General features: G+C 52.4%; 1 long non-coding RNA gene across 1 annotated transcript; it reads right to left on the bottom strand.

Annotated features, from left to right (window-relative positions):
* Window positions 1-15,389: 15,389 nt before the first annotated feature.
* Window positions 15,390-26,323, bottom strand: LOC140384800 (uncharacterized). Its single transcript, XR_011933137.1, has 3 exons — window positions 26,269-26,323; window positions 25,580-25,716; window positions 15,390-15,705 (listed from the first exon to the last, which is right to left on the bottom strand). It is a non-coding gene; the product is annotated as an uncharacterized lncRNA (long non-coding RNA).
* Window positions 26,324-27,360: the final 1,037 nt, after the last annotated feature.

The raw sequence follows: 27,360 nt of genomic DNA, 5'->3' as shown, positions 1-27,360 counted from the left end.
TCCGTTTCGCCGGCAGCGCCAGCACGCCCGCGGATTTCCCGAGGGCATGGGTCTGCCCACAGCGGGCAACCCCATTAGCCGGCTGACGGGGCTGAGGATCCCACTGCTGGCGGGGGGTGCGCCGCCCCAGAAAACAGGGGCTGGATTCTCCCATTCGGAGGCTGTGTCCCCACGGCGGCGTGGGAACGGTGGCGTTTTACGACAGAACAAATGGCGTAAAACAGCCACCGATCCTCCATTTGGCTGGGGGCTGGCAGGACGGCAGCGAAGAGCACCCGGCTCTAGCTGCCAATACGCCCCAGAGAATTGCCGGGTCCGAGCAGCGCATGCCCGCGGCGGCCTGCAGCGGCCGTGCCGTGCTACATGGTGGCGGCCGGCTGCAGGCCCGGCAGGCGAAATTATGCCCCCCCTCCTTGGCTGACTCGATCGCCCCGTACCACCCCCCCCCACACACAGTGCCCCCAGCCCCTGATGAAGTCCCCCTCTGCCCGCGGATCAGTCCTCCCCTGACTGTGGCTGTGACTCCCCTTAGTGTTGGGTGGGGTTACTGGGTTATGGGGATAAGGTGGAGGTGTGGGCTTGGGTAGGGTGCTCTTTCCAAGAGCCGGTGCAGACTCGATGGGCCGAATGGCCTCCTTCTGCGCTGTAAATTCTATGATAATCTATGGACTGAGTCCACAGCCGCCATGCTGAGTTCCTGACGGATGGGACCACACGCGACCGACGCCGTCGGGAACTCGGCCGGTCGGTGGCGGAGCAACGGGGGGGGGGGGGGGGGGCGGGCCTCAGGCAATGTCCTGAGGCCGTTGACATGGCGCGCGGCGTGCTCTCAAAGTACACCCCTTTGGAGGGGTCAGAGCATCACAAAAGCACCCGATTTGTTCGGGAACTTTGATTCTCCGGCCAATCGCCAAACGTGATTTCGGGGTTGGCGACCGGAGAATCCAGCCGTGGGTGCGTTGGACCGAGAATCCCACCCCTTAAATCTCTCAATGCAATTAGGGCTAATGATTTGGACAATGTGGCTGTAGAAGGGACTTTAGTTGGCGGATTAGTTGCCTTAATACCCTGTATTCCTTCTTAACCGGCTGCTCGACTATATTTCATGGCAATAGGCACCTGGCAAAGCATGATGGGTATATTAGCTTTATTTCAGTCAAGACGTTCTGCATGTAATAGGCAGAAGGTCAGACTATGTAAACAAGTGCACAGCTGCACATTGTTGCTGACAGTAGACAATTATTATTGTTCTTAGGCTAGGAATTCAAGGCCTGTTGTTTAAACCTGCTCGCTTTTCTGTCTCTGGGCTTATCAAAGGAATGCCTCATTTTTCTAAATATTGCTTATTGAACCATATAAAGTACTGCTATACTCTTGTAAGGTGGGTGTCAGATAAACATCATGGTGCAAACACACATACACACTGATGGACAGATCAACGGACCAATCAACACACACGTAACATCACAGCCAGTCACAAGCAACAGCAGACACACTTTTAAACGGGGAACACCACAGTTCCAGCTCATTCCAGCAGGAGACAGCTCAGGGCACAGAGCTCACAGCGTGCCTCTCAGACATACACCATGTGCTGAGTGCCTCTCTAAGATAGTGTTAGGGCTGGGTCCACAGGTTAAAGGGTAAAGAACGAACCACAGTCATAAGTTAACAGGTGTTGTTATTGATAGTAATAAAACAGAGTTGTACCATCTGCAACCGTGTTGGTTCGTCTGTATAGCGGAACACCCAACACGACAGTGGGGGACATTAGAAGGACTGTGGTCAACCTAACTCCCTCCACGAACTTCGTGTTAATTAAAGGACCTTTGCGAAAGCTCGAAGTGCTGACTATTTTTTCCTCAACAGTGGCTGTAACGGCAGCTTTCTCTGATACCACAAACTGTGAAACGAAGGTTTTGACGGTCACACAGGCAGAGTTAAAACGCAGGAATCCAGAGGTTGCTGTCAGCGATTATTATTTTTTCCACGCGACATGGGAGCTGCCGACAAGGCCAAGTATTGGTTGGCCATCCACAATTACCCATGCTTCCCGGCTCCCCCACAGGGCCACGCAGGTGTATTGTGTATTGCAGGACCAAACGTCGACCGACCCGTCCCTGCAGATGCCGACCGCCCCCAGGACGCGCCAGGGCGCCCACAGGACAGGGACCAACCTTGGCCCTCGGGAATACGACGCCCCCACCCAGTGCCGGGGTGCCCATGGGCCAGAGATAGACCCGGACCGTCAGGCATCCGCTGCCCCCATCTGGTGACAGTGCGGCGACACCCACCCAGGACACACCCACCCAGGACGGACACACCCAGGACACACACACCCAGGACACACCCACACAGAACACACCCACCCAGGACACACCCACACAGGACACGCCCACCCAGGACACACACACCCAGGACACACCCACACAGGACACACCCACCCAGGACGCACCCACCCAGGGCACACCCACCCAGGACACACCCACACAGGACACACCCAGACAGGACACACCCACTCAGGACACACCCACACCTTGGACACACACACCCAGGACACACCCACACCCAGAACACACCCACACCCAGAACACACCCACACCCAGAACACACCCACCCAGGACACCGACACCCACGACAGTGACTCACAGGACAGACCCACCCAGGGCACCCACACACAGGACACGCCCACCGAGGACACCCAATGACAGTGGACGGACGAACAGGGAACACCACCACAGGGGACCCCGGACTTCGGGTCGGATGAGGACCTCGACATTACGTCACTGCTATCTCCTACACCCTCCATCATCGCAAAGACACTCACCTCGGTTGTGCACTTCAGTGATGAGGCTTCTGGTACACTAACTGGTGTGCACAACACAGCCGTCCCGGTACAGCAGGTGGAGGTAGGAGCAGCGAGGGGCCGGACAGTCGGAGGGCAGCCCAGCCCCAGCAACCATCTGCTGCCCAGACAGGTCCCAGGTTCCTGGGGTTACCCCGCCCACCCATAGACCCGATCCAGTCACAGACCCAGGGACGATCGAAGAGGGTGACGGCCGTCTTGCAGCAGGTGGAGGAGTCCACCTGTGTCATCCTTGCCACCCAGGCCGAAACCGCACGGGTGGCGTCCGCGGTGGAGGCAATGGGTGCGACGGTGTCAGACATGGGGAGCAGTATGCAAGGCCTGGGGTTTTCTGTGAAGGTGGCATCCGTGGCCTGGGACATGGCTGCCCTCTCACAGGAAGCAATGAGCCAGAGCCAGCAGTAGATCGCAGAGGCGCTCCATGCCGTTGCCCAGTCCCAGCAGGCAATGGCCCAGTCTCTGCAGGCAGTAGCCCAGTCTCAGCAAGACATCGCTGAGGGCATCGGCGCTATTGCCCAGGTGCTGGCCGGCGTCACCCAGACACAGACAGGGATGGCCAACTCCCTGAGCTCCATGGCTGCAAACTTGCAGACCCTTGTTGATAGCAGGGCGGGCCTTCAGGACTGGCAGCGCCAGGTTCTGGGGGTGTGTCGGGTGCTGGATCCGTTCACATCCCCGACTCATGGAGAGGCCTGGGGGCCATCGGGCACCCCGAGGGAGGAGGAGGGGCTGGAGCCCGTTCCGGGTCCTCCTGCAGGGGAGGTCCTGGATCACCTCGGCACCTCCGACTCCCCCCCTTCCGCCCCAGGTGCATCGGGTGGGCAACGGGCTGGACAGGCTGGCAGCTTGCCATCACAGTCGCCCGGGCCGCAGCCTGGCCCATCTAGGCCAGGACGCCCCAGGAAACGGCCACCAAAGGGGTCCCTAGTCACAGGGCAGGAATCAGAGGAGTCCACCTCCAGTTCTGCTGTACTGTCTGGGGAACCATCTAGACGTGGTCAAAGGGCCCGGAAGGCCAAAAAAGTAGACACTGAGTAATTTTACACGGGTGCAGGGCACAGATTAGTCATAGGGGCGAGGGCACATGTATGAACTGTTTGCCATTAAAATCACTTCCACACCTGCAGAAGCTGCCTCTGTGCTTTGTCCGATGCGTCCGAGGGTTGGGTGTGAGGTGAGTGCCAGTGTGTGTGTGAGGGGTGATAGGACGTCGAGCTCAGGTGAGTGTGCCCCCTTCCGGGCCTCCCTCGCCATCCCGCCCCCGGGCAGACGATGGTTCCGAGCGCGGCAGTGTCCAGGCCGCATGCAGGGATGGTCCGGGTGGAGTGTGTTACTGTGGCCATGGGTCAGACATTGTCTAATGAAGTAGCGCCCGGAGCTCATCGCAGAGCGAGTTGTCATCATCCTGCATGGCCTGCAATAGACACGCTTCCACCGGCGACCGTGTGAGCCCTGCCCGTTGTGCCGCAGGCGGATGTGCAATGGAGGGGTGCTGTGCGTGCGGGTGATGCGGTGGTGGGTGGGGTGAGGGTGGTGGGTGCTGTGTGGGGGGGCGTACTGTGCTGTCCGTGCCGATATACAGCGATTCAAACCCACCCTAGTCGGCGCACGGTGCGGCTATTACCCCGTCCCATGCCCGCTGGCCCAGCTGGTGACGGTTGGCAGCCTCCCGTCCCTGTCCAGCCCGTCTGTCCCGTACATTGCCCCCCTCCTCATCTGGGGAGGCCTGCCCTTCGTCGCGTTGCTCCTCCCCCTCCCCCTCCTCTGCCTCCAGCACAGCGCCCCTCTGCTGGGCTGTATTGTCCAGGACGCAGCCGACCACGACGATGCGGCCGACCTGCTCCGATGGGTACTGGAGGGCCCCTCCAGAGCGGTCCAGGCACCTGAAACGCAGCTTTAGCAGCCCACGGCACTTCTCGACCACACCCCTGGATCTCCGCGTCAGTCTGTGGCCTCCGTATAGACGTCATCAGCCATGACCGCAACGGGTAACCCTCGTCGCCCAGCAACAAGCCCTGCAGCCGGAAGGGGTGTCCCTCGAACATGGCAGGGATGAACGATTGTGCCAATATGTGAGTCATGCACACTGCCTGGCTACCAGGCGCAAATGTGCAGAACCTTCATCCGGTGGTCACAGACCACCTGAATGTTCACGGTGTAGGTCCCCTTCCTGTTCATGAACACGGCCCTGTTATCCACTGGTGGCCACGCGGCGACGTGCATCCCATCAATTGCCCCCTGTACCATGGGCATCCTGGCCACGGCAGTAAAGCCCGCTGCCCGGGCATCCTGGTGGGCCCGGTCCGCAGGGAACTGGATGTACCAGTCCCCGATGTCATTCAGGGTGTCAGTCACTGCACGGATGCGCCGGTGCCTTGATGTCTGGAAGATACCGGACAGGTCCCCACTCGGTGACTGGAACAACCCCGTGGCATAGACGTTCAGGCCCACCGTCATCTTGCTGGCCACAGGGAGAGAGTGTCAATCCCCAGTCCCACGCGGTACCAGGTGTGCCATCTGGTGGTAGATATGGTCAATGGTTTCCCGGCTCATCCTGAGTCTCCTCCTGCATGCCAGGTCCGTGAGGTCCTGGTACGACGAGCGGCGCCGGTACATACGGTGCCCCATCGGGCGGCTCCGCCGCCTCCCTGGCACGTTCCTGCTCCAGCTCCCACAGGGCAACATGTAGAACGGTTCACGCTACAGCGGCCAACATCGCTGGGTGATGCCCAAACATAACGGTCTGCATGGGGTGGGGGTAGACGACATATCATCACTGTACATACCCCTTCCGCAGCCAGGTGCCATGGGCTGCATGGTCGCGACTGTTTCCAGCTGGCACCTGGCCAGGGAAACCTCCCCCTCCACCCCCCACTCCCAGCCAGGGCACTCCCCTCCCCACCGCGGCACTCCAACCCCCGGCACTCCCCTCCCCACCCCCAGCACCCCCATCCCGGCACCCCCACCCCCAGAAGCCCCAACCCGGCACCCCCAACCCCGGCATTCCCATCCCCGGCACCCCCACCCCCGGCACTCCGCTCCCCACCCCCAGCACCCCCACCCTGGCACCCCCACCCCACTCCCGGCACCCCCACCCCGGCACCCCCACCCCCGGCACCCCCCTCCCCACCCCCGTCACACCCACCCCCGGCGCCCCCACCCCCGGCACCCCCACCCCCGGCACCCCCATCCCCGGCACCCCCAACCCCGGCACCCCCACCCCCGGCACCCCCACCCCCACGCCCCCACCCCCGGCAATCCCCTCCCCAACCCCCCTGCACTCCCCTCCCTACCCCCGGCACCCCCACCCCCGGCATCCTCTCCCCATCGCTGGCACCCCCACCCCCGGCACCCCCACCCCCGGCACTCCCCTCCCCACCCCCGGCACCCCCACCACCGGCACACCCACCCCAGGCACCCCCACCGCCGGCACCCCCACCCCCGGCACCCCCACCCCCGGCACCCCCCCCCCATCGCCGGCACCCCCACCCGCGGCACCCCCACCCCAGCACTCCCCTCCCCAACCCCAGCACCCCCACCCCGGCATCCCAATCCCACCCCCGGCACCCCCACCCCAGCACCCCCACCCCACTCCCGGCACCCCCACCCGCGGCACCCCCACCCCAGCAGTCCCCTCCCCAACCCCAGCACCCCCACCCCGGCATCCCAATCCCACCCCCGGCACCCCCACCCCGGCACCCCCACCCCACTCCCGGCACCCCCACCCCCGGCACCCCCACCTCACCCCGGCACCCCAACCCCCGGCACTCCCCTCCCCACCCCCGGCACCCCCACCCCCGGCACCCCCACCCCGGCACCCCCACCCCCGGCACCCCCACCCCCGGCACCCCTACCCCCGGCATCCCCACCCCCGGCACACCCACCCCCGGCACCCCTATCCCCAGCACCCCCATCCCGGCACTCCAACCCCCAGCACCCCCACCCCCGGCACCCCCTCCCCGGCACCGACCACGATCACCAGCACGCAACCCCGGCGCTGGGTCGCATCCTGCACCTTCACCAACACCCCCCTCCAGCCACAACTGTGCCGTCCCCTCTCTGGAGGCCGCCCCACGCCGACCCCTGCCTCCGCGCTCGCCGGCGTCAGCCAGCATGACTGGTTGACACGGTTAAAAAGCATGTTTAATCTACGCCGGCCCACCTGGGCCGGTGATTTGATGTAGCCCCGGGGTCCGTCGCGTCACGCTGATTCACGCAATTCTGCAAGACGCGCGGCGCGATTACCATCGGCGGGATTATTCGCCGGCCAGAGAATACGGCATCCGGCATCGGAGCGGCTGGGCAGGATTCACGCGCCCCCCCCCACCCCGGGGATTCTCCGACCCGGCGGCGGGTTGGAGAATCCCACCCATTGGGTGACTGTCTGTGCGGAGTCTACGCGTTCTCCTCGTGTCAACGTGGGTTTCCTCCGGGTGCTCCGGTTTCCACCCACATTCCAATGATGTGCAGGTTAGGTGGTTCGGTCATGCTAAAATTGCCCCTCAGTGTCAAAAGATGTGCAGGTTTGGTTGGGTAATGGGGATAGGGCGGGGGAGTGGCCCTAGGTGGGGTACACCTTCAGAGGGTCGGTGCATAAACGATGGGCCAAATGGAATTATGTTCTGTTATCCTCTAATCCTATTTTCCAGCACTTGGTCTGAGCACCTTGTGTGCTCTGACATTTCAAGTGTTCATCTCAGCGATTCTTTTTTTTTCTTAATTCTTAAAAACAAAATTTAGAGCACCCAATTCCTTTTTTCCAATTCAGAGGCAATTCAGTATGGCCAATCCACCTCCCCTGCACATCTTTTGTTGCATTGCGGGGATGAGACCCTTGCAGACACGGGGAGAATGTACAAACTCCACACAGACAGCGGCCCCGGTCCTCAATGCAGTGAGGTAGCAGTGCTAACCACTGTACCATCATGCTGCCCGTCTAAGTGATCCTTAAATGTTGTCAGGGTTCCAGCCCTTTCAGGTAGCGAGTTCCAGATTCCCACCACCCTCTCGGTGAAAGGTTTCCCCTCAAATCCTCTTGCAAACCCCTGCCCCTGATCTTTAATCGATACCCCCTGGTTATTCACCCCCTACTAAAGGGAGAATTTTTGCCCTATCTACGTCCTTCCTAATTTTGTACATCTCCATCAGGCCACCCCTCAGCCTTCTCTGCTCCAGGGAAACACAACTCCAGCCTATCCAGCCTCTCTTCAGAGCTGAAACTCTCCGGCCCAGGCAACATAAGGGTGAATCTCCTCTGCACCCTCTCCAGTGCAATCACATCCTTCCTATAGTGTGGCGACGAGAACTGCAGACAGTACTCTAGCTGTGGCCGAACCAGTGTTTTATACAGCTCCAGCATAACCTCCCTGCTCTTATATTTAACGCCTCGGTTAATAACGGTAAGTATCCCATATGTCTTCTTAACCACCGTATCTACCTTGTCCTGCTGCCTTCAGGGATCGGTGGGCATGCACCTTGTGGTGTTCTTTGTGTTGCTTATTTCAGGATGGTTGGCGTAGTGTTCCACAAAGACCACAGTATAGCTTTTACTTAGACAAAGCTACGGTAGGGCAGCACGGTAGTACAGTGGGTTAGCACTGCTGCCTCACAGCGCCGAGGTCCCAGATTCAATCCCGGCTCTGGGTCACTGTCCGTGTGGAGTTTGCACATTCTCCCCGTGTTTGCATGGGTTTCGCCCCCACAACCCAAAGATGTGCAGGCTCGGTGGATTTGCCATGCTAAATTGCCTCTGAATTGGAAAGAAAATAATTGGGTAGTCCAAATTTATTTAAGAAAACAAAGCTATGCTTTTATTTACACTACTAAACTGGGATTCGACACTTTGTCCTTCAGAATACACAACTGATCAATAACATCTAACTCCGCTCATCTACTGCTAATCTCACTACAGTTATAAACTATAATCTAACCTTGCTCGCACTATCTGCTCTGATGACCGTCACTAGCTATCTCCTGCATAAACTCCTCCTTAAGGTGCCTTATATAGTTGTAACTGCAGCTCCATCTAGTGGCTGCTCTTGACACTACATTAACCTTTGTAATGCTGCAAAGCACCAGATCCCTGTGGACCACCACGGGACGCAAGCTTCCAATCACAAAAACAACCTTCGATCATCGCCCTCCCACCACTCAGCCAATTTTGCTTCCAACTTGCCAAATTTCCCTGGATCCCAAGGACTCTTTATCAATCTCCCATGCAGGACCTTGTCAAAAGCCTTACTGAAGTCCATGTAGACTACATCGACTGCACTGCCCTCATCTACACACCTAGCCACCCCCTTTAAAAATTCAATCAAATTTGTTGGGAACAATTGTGAGCCCAAAGTCATGGTCAAATTGTTTGTGTGCACAAATTGGATGTCGTACCTCATTGGGCGTAAAGCACTTTGTGACGTCCTGGGGGCCTCAGGGTCTCTATATAAATGCAACCTTTTCTTCTTTTTCCTTTCGCCCCTTTGTTCCCACCGGGTAGTAGCACTGTGTGCGTTGTCAAGCTGACAGCTGTTTGTGCATGCAGCTTGTAAGTTTGCATTGCATCAAGTTGTTGACTTTGGGAAAACCTGCTACTTCTGAACATCCTGACACACTATCTATCAATATTAATGGAACAAGTAACAAAGGGCCCACAGCTCCCTGGGTGATCAGCTCCTTCAACAGGGACACTGGCACAGATGGTGGTATGTCAGCCAGCATTATAAGCACAGAGTTGGCATCTCCTGGAGGGTAGTTCTGGCCTTAAGTATCTCCAAAGCCTTTTCAACAAGCACTAGGAAAGTTGCTTTTGGCAATATTTCAAGGGCCACCAGCTGCCGAAGATTCCGTCTTTGTTTACCTGTCAAATGCCATCAACTTAACTCAATCATCCATCAGAAGATGGGCTACTCTCCGAATTGGGAATTTCAAAATGCAACCCAACAGATTAGCAGAGAAAGAAATAAGCACATCGCCGTCTTCTTTTGGCGGATTCCCCATTACAGTTAATAATGGACTCACTAGTTTTCCAGCAGGAAGGTTGGTGCTTGTTTAGAGCTGACATCGACCAGCTGCTCTGACCGTCTGTTAACCGTCAACAAAACATCACTCAACGCGCCTAATCAAACATCCTGTCACTCGCACCTTGACTGGCGTGCCGAGCCACTTGGCAGTAAGACAGATCTAACAGGAGCAATCTTAAACAGAGTATTGCCGCCTTAGATTGGCACCCAATTGGTTAGTCAAGGGATCTAGCCTATCAGAGCGGTTTATGGTATGAAACACCAGTTGTCTTGGTTCAGTCACATATCTGGGGCAGCATCACCCAAACAAATACGGACTGCTGGCAAGAGAGACGGGTTTGGGGATGTCAGCCCAACAGGGAAAAATTTTTCATCCCTGTACATAAACATTTGTGGCCCTCAAACCTACCCATGATCCTTCAGGGCTACTATGCTCACCACTAATTTAGAAGTTTGTGAATTCACACCAGCGACCTGCGTAGTACAAAATCTAGGCTCACTCCAGTGCAGTACTTAGGGAGTGCGACACTATTGGAAACCCTGTCTCTCGGAGGAGACATTAAATTTTCACGGTACCTTCATTGCAGTGTTAATGTAATAATAATAATAATCTTTATTATTGTCGCAAGTAGGCTTACATTAACACTGCAATGAAGTTACTGTGAAAATCCGCGAGTCGCCACATTCCGGCGCCTGTTTGGGTACACAGGGAGAATTCAGAATGTCCAAATTACCTAACAAGCACGGGCTGAATGCTCCGGTCAGCGACGGCCGGAGAATCCAAATTCCAATCATAATTTTGCGATGCTCGGCACCCTCCAAAGCGGCGTACTCTGCAAGTACGCCACACCACGTATCGCCACCCGATGCTCCGCCCCCCACCGGCCGAGTTCCTGACGGCGCGGCACACGTGTGGTCTCATCCGTCGGGAACCCATCGTGGTGGCTGCGAACTCAGTTCAGCGCCGCCGCGTTAGGGGGAGGGCCGATCCGCGGACAGGGGGGGCATTATTTGGGGCTGGGGAACTGTGGTGGGACAGTCCGGGGCGTGCGAGCCAGCCGAAGGGGGGGTGGGGGGCTATTTCGCAGGCCAGGTCCGTGAGCGACCTTCGCCATGAAGCAAGGAGCGGCTGCTGCAGGTGTCGCCGTGCGTATGCACAGCCACGGACCCAACAATTCTCCGCGGCGTATCAGCACCTAGAGCCGGGGGCTCTATGCTGCCGTCCTGCTAACCCCCAGCAGCATGGGGAATCGGTGGCCGTTTTGCACCGGTTTTCCTGGCGTAAAATGCCACCGTTCCCACGCCGGCGTGGGGACATAGCCCCAGAATTGGAGAATCCAGCCCCTCATCTTTCGGGACTTGTGGGAGGAAACCGGAGCACCCGGAGGAAACCCACGCAGACACGGGGAGAATGCGCAAACTCCGCTCCGACAATGACCCAAGCCGGGAATCGAACCCGGGACCCTGGCGCTGTGAAGCAACAGTGCTAACCACTGTGCTAATGTGCCGCCCAGAGATGTAAGCCGACTTGTGATAATAATAAAGATTATTATTATGTATGCCCTCTCAGGTGGACAAAAATCACTCAGCAACCACTATTTCAAAGAAGACAGCGAGCACCACCCCCCCCTCCCAAGGGAACCCCACCCCCCTCCCCCACCGCCCCTCGTGCCCCCATGTCCTGGGCAGATATCTATGTCCCAATCTGCACCTAAAACACAGATGACCTGGCCATTATTAAATTGCTGCTTGTGGAGTCTTATTCTGCATGATGTGATTGCCATATTTCTTACATCACCGCACTGGCTAAACCTCCAGCAAAAATACTGTGTTGGCTCTTTTGTAAACACCGGCTTGTCTTCCTTTCACTGATTGGAAGGTTCCAGTCATCGTCGAATCCCTGTTTTGAGAGATGAGGGTCACATAAAAAAAAACAGGAGGAAACTGAAGCGTCCGATCTCAGTGAGAAAGTTTCCCATCATTGGTCTCTATCAGGTGGTCAGCAGTGAGATGGTGATGCTCTCCGGTAAACTGGAAGAAGACTATCCCACAAAGATCTAACATTCTCTCTCTGCCGTGGATTTCATCTTTCCTAATGTCTGTTTGAATTGGCGAATAAACCATGGCGATTTTCAGGCATTCACCGATAATGATGTTATGAAGCTGATCAGCAGCCAATCATACAGTAGATTTCTCACAGACAGCAAACCAGGAAGTAAAATGTGTTGATGATACTTTACTATTTATAGATTTTATAGTGAGAGAAATAGATTTGGATTTACCAATGGGAAGAGGTAGAAGTTGAAATACCGCAAACATTTTTTTTAAATAACGTCTATTATACGTAGAATAATGCAGAAATTTGACATTCCAATCATAGAACCCCTATAGTGCAGAAGGTGACCATTCAGCCCATCGAATCCACACCACCCCTCTGAAAGAGCACGCTACCTTGGCCCACTTCCCCGCCCTAGCCTTGTAATCCCATAACCCCACCTAACCTTTTGGACACTAAGGGACAATTTAGCATGACCAATCCACCTAAGCTGCACATCTTTGGGCTGTGGGAGGAAGCCAGAGCACTCGGAGGAAACACGCGGAGACACGGGGAGAACATGCAAACTCCACATGTGTTTTAGTCACCCAAGGTTGGAATCGAATCGGGATCCTTGGCACAGTGAGGCAGCAGTGCTAACCACTGTGCCACCATGCCTTCCCAATGCTAATAATAATTGAGTTTAGTTATAAAATTAGTTTCTCGGGCCAGAGAGGTGGCACAGCTCTTCAAAAAGGTACTTTGCTGGCCATGAAGTAAAATAGCAGTATAGTTAGATATAAATGTAAACTCTTTCTTTATCTGCACTGATAAGGCTTTTGGAAACATAATAATAATCTTTATTGTCACAAGCAGGCTTACTTTAACACTGCAATGAAGTGACTGTGAAAATCTCCTAGTTGCCACACTCCGGCGCCTGTTCGGGTACACGGAGGGAGAATTCAGAATGTCCAATTCACCTAACAAGCACGTCTTTCGGGACTTGTGGGAGGAAACCGGAGCACCCGGAGGAAACCCACGCAGACACGGGGAGGACGTGCAGCCTCCGCGCAGGCAGTGACCAAGGGCCGGGAATCGAACCCGGGTCCCTTGCGCTTTGAGGTAGCAGTGCTAACCACTGTGCTACTGTGCCGCCCTGAACTACTGTATTCATCAAAGTATGGACGGCCTGTTCAATGAAGTGGAATTGTCACATTGGTGACTCCTCATGGGGGAATGTGGAGAACATAGAACATAGAACATAGAACATACAGTGCAGAAGGAGGCCATTCAGCCCATCGAGTCTGCACCGACCCACTTAAGCCCTAATATCCACCCTATCCCCGTAACCCAATAGCCCCTCCAAAGCTTTTTTTATTTTGGTCACTATGGCAATTTATCATGGCCAATCCACCTAACCTGCACATCTTTGGACTGTGGGAGGAAACCGGAGCACCCGGAGGAAACCCACGCAGACACGGGGAGAACGTGCAGACTCCGCACAGACAGTGACCCAAGCCGGAATCGAACCTGGGACCCTGGAGCTGTGAAGCCACAGTGCTAACCTCTTGTGCTACCGTGCCGCCCCTAAGTCCTGAAGGATCTATTCAATTCCCCGTTGGGCTTTCACTGCTCGTCCAGGAGCCTGGTTTTCGGTGTTGGGTCGTCCCCTTGGCAGCACAATTTGCAGATTTTCAGGTTGGAAAACTTACTTTAACAGGTTGGTGAAGGTTGACTGCAGACATCACTAATCACAATCTGGCAAGTGGCTCAAGCGGTGAAGCCTCGGGTTTCGACCGTCTCGAAAGACTATTTGTTTCTTCATTCATTCATGGCATTCAGGCTTCCCTCATTTTCTTGCCCGTCCCTAATTGCCCTTGAATTGGGTGAACGCGAGGCCATTTCAGGGGGCAGTTAAGAGTCAGCCACATTGCTGTTGGTCTGAAGTCGCCTGTCGGCCAGACCAGGAAATGATGGCAGAATTCCTTCCCTAAAGAGGTTTTTACTGTGGTGATATGCATGTACACATTAATGTGTGTAGTTGTGTGTCAGTGCACATAGTATTGGTATGACATCCAACCAGTTGGTGGCGTCAGATATCCATCACATGACTTGCGACACTCACCAGTTGGTAGTAGGATGTACGAGTGGATAGTTGCACTTGGAGTAGTTCCAGGAGAATTCACTGAATTCATTCAGTAATTATTGTCTGCATAGCAATCTATTAGTTATCTTTCCACGGGTTTGTTACTAAATCATCTTTCTAGTTAAACAACTGGATGATCTGTGTACATCATTACAATGGCCATCACACAGAACCAAACACTGGGCGGCACGGTGACGCAGTGGTTAGCATGGCTGCCTCACAGCTCCAGGGACCCGGGTTCAATTCCGGCCTCGGGTGACTGTGCGGAGTCTGCACGTTCTCCCCGTGTGTGTGTGGGTTTCCTCCGGGTGCTCTGGTTTCCTCCCACAGTTCAAAGATGTGCAGGTTAGGTGGATTGGCCAAGCTAAATTGCCCCTTAGGTTAGATGGGGTTACTGGGTCATGGGGATAGGGTGGGCTTCAGTAGGGTTCTCGTTCCAAGGGCCAGTGCAGATCCGATGGGCCGAATGGCCTCGTTCTGCACTGTAAAATCTATGATTCTATGATCTTTGAAGATTCACGACAATCAATGGGATTTTTCATAGTCACCATGACCGAGACTAGTTCTATGTTCCAGATTTATTAATTGAATTTAAATTCCACCAGCTGCCGCGGTGGGATTTGAACCCATGCCCTCAGAATACTAGCCTGGGCTTCTGGATTGCTAGCCCAGTGACACCACCACAACGCCACCGTCTCACCCCTCATGGACAGCCCTCAAATGCTGTCGTGGCCACTCACTCCACCAATGGAATATGGGGAACAGGCTAAATTGTGACTGTGGTCACACCGAGTCAGACCACTGGCCACACACTGAGCTCCTGCTCTGAGAGATCCATTCCTGGACCGTTAACCTCAGCAACAAGCCATCGCTGCTCCTCCAGCCACACCAATAAAAGAATTCAATATCTAACTGGTTTTAAAATTCTTGATCTTGACTCTAGGTGCATAAAGGACGATTTTAAAAATGAAATAAAACTGTGAAACATTACCATCTCTCACCTTGAGAATCCCCAAAATGTGCTCCCAGAAAATATAATAATCTATATGCATAACGCAGCTATGGAGTCATTGATACAGAAACTATGGGAACAAGTAAATCAAGTGGTTCTAACATTATAAAGTGTGAATTGACTTTTGGTGACCTATCATTTCATCCTGTGTGTGTGTGAAACTTGTAGATTACAGAGATATAACGAGCTCCAGAGATGTTGTTAAAACACCTCTTAACAAACCATTTTTTGACAGAACTGTACAAATAGAACAATTAAACGACTCTGTTTTTACAAGTACTTTCGTTGAAAGGAAAAACTTGCATTTATTAAAGGAAATTATCACAATTCACGAACTGCTTGACACATATTCTACAAAGCAAGAAGGAACTGCATTTATATAGCATCTTCTTCACCCTCAGGACAACGCGAAGCACTTTACAACCAATTAAATAATATTGAAGTATCGTCGCTGTGATAACGTAGGAAATTCATCTTCTTCTTTATGCACAGCAAGCTCCCACAAACAGCAATGTGCTCAGGACCAGTCAATCTGTTTTGGTGATGTTGATTGAGGGATAAATATCGGCTGGGATTTTGAAGAGGACTACTCTGCTCGTCCTCAAAAGAGCACCATGGGATCTTTTACATCCACTGGGGAAATCAGACACATTATAGGCGTAACAGCAAAGTTAGGGTTATTCCAATTAGAATTACAATTACAAAGATAAAATGAGCAAGAAATAGATTTAACTCGAAAAAAACTTCATCCAGAAATATTTTACCGGTTAACCAATCGCCCATTTACGAGAACTGTGCTTATCCCATCAATGGTGCTTGGGAATCTTATTCACCCTGACACTGAGGTGCGCTCTAGCGGGTGCATTGCACCCGAAGGGCACTGGGTCGCGGCTGGTAGATGCCGAGAGATCGCTCTTCTGGGATCTACCCTGCTCGCCGCGCCTTGCGAGATCGACGTTGTGACCTGAATCCCACCCGTTGTGGGCGGGATGACTATTTTTCAAATCTGCATCTTAGAGACAGCTAGTCTCACTTTAATATACTCTCCCCTGTTCCACCCGAGACGTTGGCATCTAACCCCTTCGCCTCGGAGACCTCGGGCGATCGCCGTTCAGTGCTGGTCTCCACAATCGGGGACCAGACAGAACGGCACTTGTGGGGTCTCCCAGGGGCTTACTCTCTGGGAAGGGTACCCTGGTAGTGCCACGTGGGTGCGAGCATGCTGCTGGCAGCAGCACTGCCAATGCACCAGGCTGACAGTGCCAAGGTGCCAAGCTGGCATTTTTCCTTTGCTGTGTCAGGCCCCGGAGTGCCCTGTGTGGGTGTGGTGCAGTGCGGGGGAGGGGTCAAGGACCCCTTATAGGTGAGTTGGGGTTATGGGGGGGTTTGGGGATCAGCAAAGGGCGGGATCCTATTTTTACATTGATTTTGTTGGGACCAACTGACCTCCTCACCTGGGAGCAGAACAATTCCGCGGTGTCCCAGCCAGAAGTTAACATATTGAGCAATCTCATCTGGGTTTTTTTTAACAAATTGGGGCTTGTTCCCCGATAGTTCCCACGGAGAGCAGCAAATGGAGTGATATTGTGCGGCTAAACAAATCTGGGAAACCTCACCTGGGGAGCGGTTGTAACAGCATGCATCTCTCTCATCTTATTTGCCCTCCGCCAATTTGCTCGTGGCTCAGGTAATAACCCAGAGATTAATACCTTTGAGATTCCGCTTTCTAATTTAGTCCGAGCTGCTCATAATCCCGAAGCAGAACTTCTTTCCAAATCCTAACTCTGCAGTTGTTACCAATGTGGAGCATGGCTACTCAACCTGCCCCTTCCCACTGCAAGCTCCTCTTCAGCTCAGAGCAGGTTGCTCAACCTTGGCATCAGGCAACAGAGCTGCACGGTCTCATGCTCTGGGCTGCAGTGTCAACCCACCTGACGATACTGAGCCCAACTACCACGACATTCCCATTGACTCACCCACTTGAGTCGCTTCCTATATCACAATGCTATGGTCAGTTTGCTCATCCCACCTTGCAGCTCTCATTTTCATCCATATGGATTTTTCCTATCTTGTTGCATAATACCAGGTCATAGATGTCATAGAAGTTACAGTGCAGAAGGAGGCCATTCGGCCCATCGAGTCTGCACCAGCTCTTGGAAAGAGCACCCCATCCAAGGTCAACACCTCCACCCTATCTCCATAACCCAGCAACCCCACCCAACACTAAGGACAATTTTGGACACTAAGGGCAATTTATCATGGCCAATCCACCTAACTTGCACATCTTTGGACTGTGGGAGGAAACCGGAGCACCCGGAGGAAACCCACGCACACACGGGGAGAATGTGCAGACTCCGCACAGACAGTGACCCAAGCCGGAATCGAACCTGGGACCCTGGAGCTGTGAAGCAATTGTGATATCCACAATGCTACCGTGCTGCCCTGTTGCAAATGAATGGTTTCCATAAGTTCATAAGATATAGGAGCAGAATTAGTCCATTTGGCCCATCGAGTCTGCTCCGCCATGCAATCACGGATGATCTCATCCTGGCCTTAACTCCACCGTCCTGCCCGTTCTCCATAACCCTTCAACCCGTTACCAAATAAAAATCTGTCTAACTCCTCCTTAAATACTGCCCTGCATCCACCGCACTCTGGGTAGTGAATTGCACAGATTCACAACCCTTTGGGAGTAATTTCTCCTCGATTCCATTTTAAATTTGCTACCTCTTATCCGAAGACCATGACTCCTTGTTTTAGAATGCCCCACACGAGGAAGTATCTGCTCCATGTCTACTTTATCCATACCTTTGATCATCTTGTGTACCTCGATATGATCTCCCCTCATTCTTCTAAACCCTAGATAGTATAGGCCTAATCTCTCTTCATATGACATTCCAGCTGTTCAACCAAGCCCTGCCCTGAGCTCACCCAGTGTCCAGCACCGGTCGCCAGATTGCACTCCATGCCTGAATTTTCCTCTCCATTCTACCACAGCACCAATTGTAGCCGAGCAGCAGCCACCTCAGCAGAAATTAATACCTCAGTACCAATAAGACATTGATCCAAGGGCTTATCTGTCCTCTGTACCTCAATGTCATTCGAGGTGCTGCACTATTCTATCCAGTTCATAACTGTCGGGGGAAACTGAACGGACTGGGGCTCAATTTTCTTGAAAAGAGGTGACTGAGAGGTAACCTGATGGAAGTGTTTCAAATGATAAAGACTTGGGGAAGGTAGAAGTAGACAAGACATTTTCATTTGAAGAGGAGATGTGCAAAGTAAAGACCATGGGCGAGATTCTCCACCCTGCCGCACACGTTTTCTGGTGCGCGCCCCCCCCCCCCTCTGGAAGCGGGATTCTCCGTCCCGCCAGCCGGCCAATGGGTTTTACCATTGTGGGCACCCCGACGCCGTCGGGAAATCCGCAGGCGTGAGCGCGCTGCCGGCGAATCGGAGGATCCCGCCGACGGAGAATCCAACTCCATAGACGCAAGATGTTCACTGACGTACCCAACAGAAAATTCAGAAGGAGGGTGGCATGTGGCGCAGTGGGTTAGCACTGGGACTGTGGCACTGAGGACCCGGGTTCGAATCCCGGCCCTGGGTCACTGTCCGTGTGGAGATTGCACGTTCTCCCCGTGTCTGCGAGGGTTTCGCCCCCACAACCCAAAGATGTGCAGGGTGGGTGGATTGGCCACGCTAAATTGCCCCTGAATTGGAAAAAGAAAAATAATTGGCTACTCTAAATTTATTTAAAAAAAAGAAAATTCAGAAGAAGTTTCTTCACATAGAAAGCGATTAGATTGTGGAATTGACAATTGCACAAAGTCAAGGAGGTGAATAGTCTGTTTAAGGAGAAGCTAAATCAAAACCATTCACGATTTTGAATCTCCTCTTTACGTCCGAAGGTGAAGGGCCCAGATTTCTCCAATCTTTGCACGTTTGGGCAGCACGGTAGCACAGTGGTTAGCACAGCTGCTTCACAGCTCCAGGGTCCCAGGTTCAATTCCCGGCTTGGGTCACTGTCTGTGCGGAGTCTGCACGTTCTCCCCGTGTCTGCGTGGGTTTCCTCCGGGTGCTCCGGTTTCCTCCCACAGTCTAAAGATGTGCAGGTTAGGTGGATTGGCCATGATAAATTGCCCTTGTTGTCCAAAAAAGTTAGCTGGGTCACGGGGATACGGTGGAGGTGTGGGCTTAGGTAGGTTGATCTTTCCATGGGCCGGTGCAGACTTGATGGGCCGAATGGCCTCCTTCTGCTTTGTAAATTCTATGATCTATTAAGCGAGGTCCCTTATACTTGGTGCCGTTCTAGTAAACCTTCTCTAATAGTAATAATGATCAGTTATTGTCACAAGTAGGCTTCAGTAAAGTTACTGTGAAAAGCCCCTAGTCGCCACATTCCGGCGCCTGTTCGGGGAGGCTGGTACGGGAATTGAACCCGTGCTGCTGCCAGCTGTTTAGCCCACTGTGCTAAACCAGCCTCTGCGCCCTCGCCAAGGTTTCGACATCCCCCCCTGAGACATGGTGACCGGAATGGGATTCCTGCCGAGGGTTAGGCCGTGATTTGAAAAATGCCAGCATAACATCCATGCTCTGTTACTGTCTGTCTTTATTACTGGAGCCAAGGGTCTCAAAGGCCTTCTCACATCCTGCTACCATCGAACATTTGTGTACATTTATCTCCATGAATCTCTGCTCTTGTAACCCCATCGAAACTTGCAGCATTTAGATAATATCGCATCCTCCGGCACTTGCTGACAAAATTAATCAATGTCGACCTTCAAAGAACATGAAAAGCAGTAAGATTTTGTTGAATGTTCCTCTGATTGTTCCCCTGGACGTTGCTTGCAGCAGTTGTGTTCGGATTAATCCTTGATTCCAGGAGATTCCAAGACAATGGGTGAAGGAGTCAAAGGCACATTGTAATTTCTTGCTGAGTTTAGGAAAGGGAGAAAACATTTGAGAAAAGAAGATAAAGATTCACAGTGAGGCACACATTGTCCATTTGCTATTTTCATTGCCAGAATTCCTCTGCATCGTGCCATTTCAGTGTACCGTGTCAAAAGCACAATGTGTAAATAATGTATGAGTGGAGACGGCAGTTCTCTCACACATACCCAAATAAACACAGACACTCTATACAAAGCCAGAAATCTTCACGCACGACCTTTTGACAAATTGCAACAAACAATTATTTCTATCCGCACTGGCACTTGAAAGCTCTCACTTCCACCGTTTCATGTTTGCCCTGTTTGATACCTTCTCAATCGGCAGCCTTTCGGCTACATAGTCCCAAGGGACCACCCCCGGGCTCCCAAAGACAGGGTCACCAACCCTCCAGGACTGGCTTGGAGTTGACAATTAATCTCCAGGAAACTGCAGCGAGCAAAAACCCAAGAGGAAAATCATCAGGGGTGTTGAACAAAACTTTTTCTTGACCTCTGAACACTTCAGTGTAAAGATACTGAAGGTGGGAGGTGTAAAGTAACCAGTCGCAGATGATCTTTCCTCTTTGAGGGGGAGAGCTGACTGTGGCCATTTAACCTGAGGATCACCTCACCTCAAGTGAGAGGCAAGGTTGAGAAGGCCTCGCTCTGCATCACAAACCAGCTTTCCAGCCAACTGATCTAAAGGCCACTTGACAAATTGCAAGCCACCCAAACCGATGATAAAGCATCCGTTTGTTTCTTAACTGGCCAGTGAGGGGCACGGTCATGCCAGGTGACCAAGGTGTGTGGGGGCAACGTGCCTGGAGGCAGTGGGTCAGCTTTTGAAACCTGTAGAAAACATGTCCAAGCAGCCTTGTCAAAGATCCCCAACTGCTGGAGGAGCCAACAGATTGTCTCTTTCCTCCCTCTCTGTGTGAAGATCACTACTTCAGCTCAAACTGTTGGTGCACAGCTAAGGCTGAGAGATTACTGCACTGGGGATAGATAATGACAGGCACGCTCTTTCCTCCTGTAATTCCTGTAAGGAGTTGGAGCAAGGTGCTATTCACCACAATGTCTTCAACTTCCCCAATGGTGCGTTGGGATCAAGCAGGCCTCTGCACCTTCTGGCAGTGATTGGAATGTGGAACTCAGAGAGTGGTGAGAATGTGGAATTCACGAGCACAGAGAGTGGTTGAGACAACTAGCAAAGTTGCCTCAAAGGAGCCAGCTAGAAAGGTACATGCGGGAGGAAGGAACGGGATATATTGGTAACGTTAGATAAGGTAGGGTTTGAGGAGGCTTGTGTGGAAAATAAACGTTAGCATCGACCAAATGGGCTGAATGGCCTCTTTCTGTGTTCTACGTACTTTGCGGTTGGTGTGGATATTCTCAGCTTCCTCCTGGTTCCTGTTTTCTTGGTGGGACATTGAGAGTTAAATCATACGGATCAGTTGCCCACATTTGAATAAGGTATTGAGGAGTGATCTGCTCCAGGTGTTTAAAATGTTGAAAGGATTCAATAAGGTAGGAGGAGAGAAACTGGACAAGATTCTCCATTCCAGAGACACTGGACAGGATGTTCCAGAGACACTGGATGGGATTCTCTGTTCCAGAGACACTGGACAGGATGTTCCAGAGACACTGGACAGGATTCACTGTTCCAGAGACACTGGACCAGAGACACTGGACAGGATTCACTGTTCCAGAGACACTGGACAGGATGTTCCAGAGACACTGGACAGGATTCACTGTTCCAGAGACACTGGACAGGATGTTCCAGAGACACTGGTCAGGATTCTCTGTTCCAGAGACACTGGATGGGATTCTCTGTTCCAGAGACACTGGACAGGATGTTCCAGAGACACTGGACAGGATTCTCTGTTCCAGAGACACTGGATGGGATTCTCTGTTCCAGAGACACTGGATGGGATTCTCTGTTCCAGAGACACTGGACAGGATGTTCCAGAGACACTGGACAGGATTCTCTGTTCCAGAGACACTGGATGGGATTCTCTGTTCCAGAGACACTGGATGGGATTCTCTGTTCCAGAGACACTGGACAGGATGTTCCAGAGACACTGGACAGGATTCTCTGTTCCAGAGACACTGGATGGGATTCTCTGTTCCAGAGACACTGGACAGGATTCACTGTTCCAGAGACACTGGACGTGATTCTCTGTTCCAGAGACACCGGACAGGATTCTCTGGACTTTTCCATTGTCGGCGTCTCTCCCGTGGCGTTTTTGCGGTGGGCGAAAGAAGCCAGCTCATTGCCCAGATTTCTCCATTGGTTGGCTGAAATCAGGAAACGCGATTCAGCGGAGAATCGGTTCTGACGCCGAAATCGTGGCGGACGCCGATTTCACGCCAAATTGCAATTCTCCGTCGCCTCGACAGCGGCGTGAATGCATTCCGGAACACCCGCACAGTAAACGCCGTTGGCATATCATTAGCGGGCCTGAGCCGGTATTCTCCGAGCTACCGCGATTCTCCTGAACAGCCTTGCTCCCTCTCCTGGATTCCCAACTGGGGGAATTAGTGATCGGGATTCCAAGATCCCCGCCGCTAAGTTCATGTATCCTGATCGGGTGGACAATCCTCCGTCGGTCCAAAAACAGGACCGGCGTTGGGCGACAGACCCGTTCCCCCATCTCCAGAACCATCCCATCAGCCATAGGTTTTGGGGTTACGGGGATAGGGCGGGTGGATGGGGAAGTGTAAATGGATGGAGTGCTCATTCAAACGGTCGGCACAGACTCGGTGGGCTGAATGGCCCCCTTCTGCACTGGAGGGATTCTATGAATGAAGGGTACATCAAATGCATTCAAGCGTGAAGGGAAAGATAAAAGAGCAAACTTCCTGGCAGCTGTGTTTAACGTATTAAGCTGTCAAAAACTGCACTGTGAAATTGAACGACTGCTTAGCATTTCAAAGGATTTCAGGGATTTTAAGCTTTTCCAAGTGTTGTGGGTTTTCCAGGAATGCTCCGGCACTTCAAAAATCAGTGGTTTTAATTGCATAGTGCTGGGGGAGCAGATGCGAGCAAAGTGAAAGTGGTCCTGGCTTGATCCTTCATTGAACTGTCTGCTCTGCTCGTCAGCTGTCAGGCAGAGCAGTTCAGAGTGAGAAGGTCACCTCAAGAGTTTAAACAGGTCAGATCAGGATGATGATGATTTTGAGCGGAGGGCTGCCTGAGATCACCATACAAAGAGTGACCTTCAGGTTGCCCAAATCTGGAAGGGGCAGTCCAGACGACCCACATCCCAGGGGGAGGGCTGCAGGGTCAACCCCTTGCACACAACCCCAGCCCACCCAACCCCAAGGTCCCTTGGAGGATCCTCACTCTGCAGCCTTGCAACGGAAGAGTTGCAGGTGAGCAATGGGCTGACCCCTTTGACCACACCCCTCCCCCCCCTTCATAGTCCATTACACCAGGACATTGCTGGTCAATATTTGCACCAAAGCCCCCCCCCAAATGGAATTCCTGCTGGGGAGGCTTGGAGCTTCTGTGGGGGGAGGGGGGGGAATGGCGGGGGCGATGGAGATTCGGACTTCCAGCCCATCATTCGCATTCTATTTGCACGTTCCCGCCAGTGCGGAGTGAGAAGCCCGCTATGGCTGATGGGATGAGTCCGATCCTGTTTTTGGACCGACGCTGGATTCTCCACCCGATCAGGATTCACGAACTTAGCGGCGGGGAACTGGGAATCCCGACCACTATTTCCCCCAGTTGGGAATCCAGGGAGGAGAGCTGGACTGTTCAGGAGTGAAATTTTAACACAGAGGATGGAGGAAATCTGGAACGCTAACAGGCTGACAGTCAATTGGAGTTTCCGTGACTGAGGTTGAGATTTCGTGTCCGGTCAGTAAGATATGGTGCAAAGGCAGTAAAAAGAGTTGAAAGGCAGAGCAGTGTCGATCTAATTGAATGGCACAGCAGCCAAAGGGTTGAATGGCCTCCTCCTGTTTCCCGTACTTCTATGTGTCCATGGTTACGAATTAAAACTTCCTGAAAGAGTGGGGCATCAAAATTGTACCATGGGATATTTTGGCATCAATAATATTGTGCATTGTGCGTTCAAACAACAAAAGAAAGGGTTTTCATACATCTTTAATGCCTCGGTTTCAGCACACTGGTATTACTAATGCCTGCGTAACTTAAAAATCTATGGGACCATTTTAGATGTTTCAATTTTTTTCATCATTGTTCCCTCCAGCGCTTTAGTTAAACGGTCATCCTTCATCAGTGAGCCGAGGCTGTGGGTGGCATCTATATCCAGACTGGTTCTATCCTCGCTCAATTGTTCCACCCAGGCACTGAGAAGGGATTACCATCTGAAAAGGAAGAATGTGCAGGGAGAAGATGGAGGAATGGCACTCGGTGAATTGCTCATGCGGGGAGCTGCTGCAGGCAGACTGGGCTGAATGGCTTCCTTCGGTGCTGTAGCCATTCTGCGATTCATTTAGCATCAGAGGTTAACAGTTGGGGGGGGGGGGGGACTGTTGAAGGGGAGTGGGATTGTTGGGCAGGCAGGCACATGAAATGGTCAGACAGCTTGCGTGCCCTCACCCCTACCCCAACACATGTCAGCTTACTGAGAACAGGCCAGGTATTGATCTTGGGTGCCTTCCTCGCTTGGAAGTATTAGTACCGAACCACTCTCAGTCTCCCCACCCCTTTATTGTCACATGTAGGCTTACATTAACACTGCAATGAATTTACTGTGAGAAGCCCCTGGTCGCCACACTCCGGCGCCTGTTCGGGTACACAGAGGGAGAATTCAGAATGCCGTATTGACCTATCATGCATGTTTTATGCGACTTGTGGGCGTAAGCCGGAGCACCCGGAGGAAACCCACGCAGACACGGGGAGTATGTGCAGACTCCGCACAGACAAAGCCAGGAATCGAACCTGGGACCCTGGTGCTGTGAAGCCACAGTGCTAACCACTGTGCTACTGTGCAAGCCATTAGAACATTCCCATTCCCTGGTCGCTGAGAAGGGGATGACAGGGCAGAATGAGCCAACGTGAGGAACGGGACGGCGCTTAAATCACAAATAATGACTCCCTTAACTAAATTGGGAGGGCGTACTTGCTGACAGAATATGCCGCCGAATTCTTCAACCCATCGTCGGGTAGCCTTCCACTCTCCATCTCTGTAAAATGTGACGTTTCACCTCTGTGCAGCTACCCGCTTTGTCGTCGTCGTCCCCCCCCCCCCCCCCCCACCACCCCTAAACCCCCGGGAACAAAATACAACAAAGAAAAGGGATGGAAAGATCATTTTGCCGTCACGATAATTTTTCTTGAAAGCCTCTGCTCATTAGTATGCAGACCCCTAAGTCACTCTCTGAAAAACACCTCTGCTTTTAACATCAGGGATAAATTCTACATCCAATTAAACTTAGAACCTTATCGAATTTGACATAGTTTTATAAATCAGAGAAACGAAGGTTTCGAGAAGCAAATTTAAATTCTAGTTATATTCTATTCATGCTTTGATTGTTATAATCATTAAAGGTGAACTTTAACCTTTCTCTTCACACTCAATTTCATGCATTTATTCACTCACTTGCTTTGTTGGCAGACTTGAAGTGTGCTTCCCGAACTGTGGTGAAGAGCTCCCGACTGCAATATTGGGAGTCTTTCTTTATGTTTGGTCTCCGCTACCGCCATCATATTTCCCAGCCTGCAGTTTGTGGTAAAGACCTGTGGGAGAGGAAACATGCTGGTCAATGGTTGGGTGCAATGCCAAGAATTAAGTGGGGAGCTCCTTCCAAGGGCCGGTGCAGACTCGATGGGCCGAATGATCTCCTTCTGCACTGTAAATTCTATGTGACCCCATACATCATAATGTGGGTGGTACTTTTCTCTCCAGTCCTATGTTAACCCTTGCTCTGCTGAGCACATTTACATTACAATGGCAAGAGGGCTCATAATACAACAGGAGTTAGACAGCTTAAAAGGCAATTCTGCTGTCTATACTGAGCTAGACAATCCCAAATGGGGTGGTGGTGGGGTGCTACAGCATGCCTTAACGTTCCCGAGCTTATGAAAGGAAATAAATAATACAGGATTTCTGCTAATCACAGTGACGTCATGCAGGAAAGTACGTGAGGCCAAGGCCAGCTGCGGATAGGGTTGGGCTGACTTGAGTGACCCTGATTGAGAAATGAGATAAAGTACACGGGAATAGGAACGGGCCATTCAGCACCTCATGCTCAGTCAGTTAGACCAGAGCTGATCTATGTGGCACTCAACTGTTCTGTGTTTGATTGGCTCTCACTGTAATTGATGCTCTCTGTACTCGATTGCTTAAGCCTGGGTGTGGATCCAGAGAAAAGTAAACAAGCTGCAGCAGTTGCGAAATTCCAGAGCTGTAACTCCATCAACCTGCTGTGGTTCCATATTCCTGCAAAGTCGAGAAAAAGGTCTTATCAATCTCAGCTTTGAAATTCCCAGTTAACCCCCCATCAGCCATAATAAATAGATAAGCCAGAGATCTGTGTCTCAGAGTTCATCAGGGTAGGAATGTCCAAATTATGTAACAACCATTAGGATAGAAAATGAAAATATCGAGAAAATATGATTTTTGGTTGTGATATCGCACTAAATTAGCAAATTGTTAATTTCCTTGTCAAGTGAGCTGCATCAGTTAGAATTCTCCTCGTTGCTCTTGCCAACTTATCCCATTCTTCTGCAGTTGTGGCCAAAGGAACTGGATCAACCTCATAGCATTCAAGTCCACTTCATCGCTTTTGAAATAAACAAAGAACAAAGAAATGTACAGCACAGGAACAGGCCCTTCGGCCCTCCAAGCCCGTGCCGACCATACTGCCCGACTAAACTACAATCTTCTACACTTCCTGCGTCCGTATCCTTCTATTCCCATCCTATTCATATATTTGTCAAGATGCCCCTTAAATGTCCCTATCGTCCCTGCTTCCACCACCTCCTCCGGTAGTGAGTTCCAGGCACCCACTACCCTCTGCGTAAAAAACGTACCTCGTACATCTACTCTAAACCTTGCCCCTCTCACCTTAAACCTATGCCCCCTAGTAATTGACCCCTCTACCCTGGGGAAAAGCCTCTGACTATTCACTCTGTCTATGCCCCTCATAATTTTGTATACCTCTATCAGGTCGCCCCTCAACCTCCTTCGTTCCAGTGAGAACAAACCGAGTTTATTCAATCGCTCCTCATAGCTTATGCCCTCCATACCAGGCAACATTCTGGTAAATCTCTTCTGCACCCTCTCTAAAGCCTCCACATCCTTCTGGTAGTGTGGCGACCAGAATTGAACACTATACTCCAAGTGTGGCCTAACTAAGGTTCTATACAGCTGCAACATGA

This window comes from Scyliorhinus torazame, chromosome 10, assembly GCF_047496885.1.
Source record: "Scyliorhinus torazame isolate Kashiwa2021f chromosome 10, sScyTor2.1, whole genome shotgun sequence".
In the NCBI taxonomy this organism is placed as follows: domain Eukaryota; kingdom Metazoa; phylum Chordata; class Chondrichthyes; order Carcharhiniformes; family Scyliorhinidae; genus Scyliorhinus; species Scyliorhinus torazame.
This window is presented reverse-complemented; position numbering and strand designations above follow the sequence as displayed.